Source organism: Lolium rigidum, chromosome 5 (genome assembly GCF_022539505.1).
Source record: "Lolium rigidum isolate FL_2022 chromosome 5, APGP_CSIRO_Lrig_0.1, whole genome shotgun sequence".
NCBI lineage: Eukaryota > Viridiplantae > Streptophyta > Magnoliopsida > Poales > Poaceae > Lolium > Lolium rigidum.
The window spans coordinates 247,454,629-247,459,440 of record NC_061512.1 but is presented as its reverse complement, the minus strand read 5'-3'; positions in this window follow the sequence as shown (position 1 = coordinate 247,459,440).

The window sequence follows — 4,812 nt, the reverse complement described above, 5'->3', positions numbered from 1 at the left end:
GGGTTTCTTTTTGGTTTTACTTTTACAGTGGACTAGTAAGTGTGCACGTGCAACGCACGATTTCTTAGTTAACAAAAATCGACAATAATTTACAAATCATATGGTACCATCAAATTGCAAAGTTGTTTCCCATCAATCCGCTACTGCCATAGTTGTTTGTGTTGGGTATATATGCATGCAACTCACTCTTCACTTTTTCCTCCGTCTGTAATTTGGGTACCAATTCTATTGTAGAAAGATGTTCAAAATGTTGAAAAGTGCTAAGCCTTGAATGATCAGGGAATTATGTTGAACAACGGGTCTTTCACATATCCGGAAGCCTCAACTTCAAAGCTCACCATCAGGCCAAGCTTGCTCTTAAGCTTTAGGCTAGATATTTACATTTCAGGTGTCTCTGCTATGGGAGTTTTGTCGAGAGTCAGATGTAACATCAGTCTTAGTGCCTCAGTGCACGCTAGTCTTTGTAAAATGCGCTAGATCAATAATATATCCCTATTAAAAAAGAATATTGCTAATATGTCTTACTCCTCACTATCACCATAATAGGTAATAAAATATATACCGCTTATCTGTTTTATTCCTCACAACATATATAATATATGCGACATGCTTTGCAATTATTGTAAGCAGCGATGTATGATAGAATAAAGAAATGAGGTCGGCTGATCACTGATGTTCATATATATACACTGAAATTTTTCAGCTTTATAACATATACAATTGAATATGTTACAATGTGGATCACGGGATGTCCCGATCCCACATAACTTCACAGCCTTAACATCCACAATCCACACATGGATAGACCAAAATATACATCATTGGGTAATGGTTTGGGTGTCATTCCAAAAAGGTTCACAACACTAATTGCATGAGTCACACCGTTCCAATATCCTACAAGTTGGGAAGTAAATAAAGTAGAATAGCCAATATTCCGGATTCGAGCACCTCAGCTCCTACTAACGAATCACCTGATTCAGCATAGTAAAGCTAAGAATACATATGTTAAACAAATAGAGACACCAAATCGAGCAATTTATAACACAAGAAAACCAGAAACATGTAATCAGATTTGGTCAAGAAGACACGAGCATTCACATGGTAGAAAAGAAGATCAGTTCTGTAGGTAAGATGGAAGTGTAGTAAACCTTTCTTAGTATCCGAACAATTACCTTAATAGATTGTTCCGATGGACCATATGCATTGATCACCGGTCGAGACAAAAGGTAGGCTCGGCATCGGAAAAATGGAATTTACACAACCTGTTTAGCAATTTGTTCCCAAAGGAGCTAAACCTTCAATTAGAAGGAAACAAATAAGGTCAAATGATAATGCGGTACTCGTGCAAGGATCAGCACAGGGATATATACATTTCTTGTTGTACATGATTGAAACTATGCAATTGGGATGGAGAATCAAAGCGGGCTATATGTTATGTCAAGCTCAAAGCAATCAGATAGAAATTGGTGACATCGTAGCAACTCGCTCGTAAAAAATGAAGTAAGAAGTGCAACTCAAAATTAATTTGGAGAAGCATGTATATATTCTTGCAGCAGACCAAAGCGTTTTTACCATGGAGACTGTAGCATTCATATCTTGGAGATCGGATCGTGCATGTATTACAATACCAAAAATCATTAAAATATGCCAATTATTCAGCTAGACCACCGGTAAAAACATATGACCAGAATTTCTATATGCACAGCCACTATTGATCGGAGACAACTAACATGCACCGAATAATATCCAAAATCAAAGGTTTTGATCCGGAGAGTGCTAACTATCCGAGCTATGGTCACAGCTTGTATCTCCCTTGTGATCAATTGTGCTGCGGTGACAGGAGGCAACCGGCGGCATGACAGCTTGTGTATATATCACCAAATTGGCAGGTGCAATTCAACAGAGAACTCGAACTCGGGACAATATAGCATCGCAATAGATCCCAACACACAATAATTAAGACTTTGTAAGTGCATGCAAAAAAAATTGAAATATAAGAAAGCAAGCTCCAGCTATCGCTTTCTATCATGCAGAGTTGATTACATAGCACATACTTCTATTTTTGAGAATTGATTCCATAATTGTCGATTGCACGAACAAATGTGTAATGCTTTAACAGATTTAATGGATGTTGTTCATCGCCAAACCTCGGCCTCCTGTTTCCATCGCCATCTCATTGCTTATCCACATCTTCTGTGCCGTCATCTTCATCTAGGTTAATAACTTCAAGACGATCTCGCTTATAAATTGTTTCGAAATACCAAGTAGCAACATGATTTTCTTCTATTAAAGTAACCGTCGGAATCTGCATATTTTAGAAAAATTCAAAACCGAAAAGGAAAAAAAGATAAGGTTGAAGTGCGAGAGACGTCAAATGATATGTATGCTAATTTCGGAGTATGCCAAACTTCAGTTTACATCTAAACTTTCCAAGTCACAATTCAATACAGCATCGTGGCCTATATGCTATATCACGCCCGCTCACCACAAGTATAGAAAATGAATTTCATGGTAAATAATAATTAAAAATAGTAAGATGCCATACCACGGATGCAGGATCATGGAGAGGATGAAGCGGACAGGGCCACGATGGCGTACTTAGGGTTGATGAGGCGGTAGATGGAGTTGTGTTTCCCAAAATCTATGGTCGGCATTCCGGTGTTGCCCTCCTTGCCGTGCACACGCGCTCCCCATTGTTGACTTCCAAGGTGCTTCATAATGTTCTCAATCACGGGATCCCCCCAATCACAAGGATCCGGGGGGTCGGAATCGATCTCGGATGTGGCGGGCTGTGGCGGCGACTCCGTCCTCGGACGCAGATCCTACGGATTTGGCGGAAGTTCCTCCGAGCGGCGGGCTAAGTAAGAACCCCAAAATAAGCAGCTTTACCGAGAAATTTAGACGGAATCGACCTGATGGCTGCTCACCCGCTAGACACATTCGGCGCGACTCGGCCCCCGCCCTCCGTCCCCGGATGTGGCGACACGATGTGCGTCTCGCCTCTCGCTGCCTCCGACTGGGGACTGGGGCGGCACCGCGGAAGAGGCACATACAGCGGCGCAGAGGAGGCATGTAGGCGGACGACAATGAAGCTGGTCGGTACTTGGTAGGCGGCGGAAGAGAAGGAGGGTGTGGGGGCCATGGGGCGCGGCGGCGGGATTCTTCGGGGCGTGGGGAGCTCGCGCGGAAGAGGCTGGTTTAGCTGAACAGTTTCTGCGTTTTTCCGTAATTCGGGGATGTGGAAGTCTCGAGCAGGATATTTTTTTTCTAGAGGATGGGCGATGGGCGATTGGGAGTGGGGTGATGGTGCAGCGATAATCGTGGGCGGGGAGAACAGATCATTGCGCACCGTGTGATATGAGTGGATGGAGGGTCAAGATTTAATTTTCCTACAGCACTTTGTGCCTTTATAAGTAGTAGAGATATACAGTGGAATCTCAGAAAGTAACTCGATTTTTTCTCACACACTCGCCCACCCTGCCCTAGGAGCACCTCCGAGAGATTAAGTCTCACTGAGATTGATGAATTCACCATGTCTCATTATCGATGTAAACGTCGTCTCCCATTAAAAAAAATCCATTTTTATAAGGCATCAAAGCGTCAAATCGACACGGGGTGCCACCGCCCTCGTAATCATCCAATAACATGTTGATTCACTCGAAATGTTTTTTTAGGAAACGCCAAGTACAACATAGACATGTGTATTGTGCATGGTCTATTGAACACCGGATAGACACACGATTTGTTTTTGTAATTCTCACCAAAATTTTACTCCCTCTGATTCATAATAAGTGTTCACCGATACTTATTATGGATCGGGGGGAGTGTGAGCACAAGAGGTTCAACATTATTCCATGAGGATAAGAAAAATGCACAGACGAGCAAATACTAGCACGGGAAGAGAGAGGAGGTGCCCCAAAGAACCAATCTAGGGTTTCGTCCCTCTAGTCGGTGACGCCACCGGTTCGCCTCGCCTCCGGTGGCCTTGGGGCCTTGGAGGTGTGGCGAACCACGGCTGTCGTTGCCTATTCGACGGTGCCTCGGAGGAGGGATCCTCACGAGGGGGAGAAGAAGTAGGGGCCATTGGGCGGAGAGTCCTCGGGACGGTGGTACGCGATTTACCCAGCTTTGGAACACCTGCTCGAAGACAGGGCCTACTGTTGCTTGTCTGGTATTATCTGGGCGCTTTCGCGTTGTTACAATGAGTTGTGGTTGTGCCTCTAGGGCTCCCAGGATCCGGCTTATAAAGGCGCACGGATCTAGGGTTTACACAGAGAGTACTAGCCGGAATACAAGTTGCCTAACTACGGTACTATATCTTGCCGTGCACGTCAAGGATCCGCCTTCTCTTGTATGTCGTACCGGATCCGGCTACCCCTAATGGGCCAGGCCGGATCCGACTTCCAACGTCGGTCTGATGGATCTGTATCCTTGTTCCTGGGCTGGACTTCATCCACCTTGATCTACAGCAACTGGGCCGCCCGATGGGCCTCATGCCACCATCACCATCTATGGGCCACCCGGGCTTGCCGGATCTAGGCACTGTCGATGGTACACCCATGAAGTATACCCACAACAACGGCCTCTCGCCGGCGGGAGGTTTCCATTTTTTTAAGGTATTTGTAGTGTGTTCTTCAGGATGGTGACGCGACGGCTACATCCTAAAGTTGGAATAAGGTCTTCCTCGCCCTATCCAACTCCGGCGGTGCGCCTAGCGCTGATAGAGGGCATGTGGAGTTGTATTTATCTTGTCAGTTTGTGTGGTTGCAAGTATGGCCTTTCCGATCTATGCTTCTCATCTTTGGCGATGGT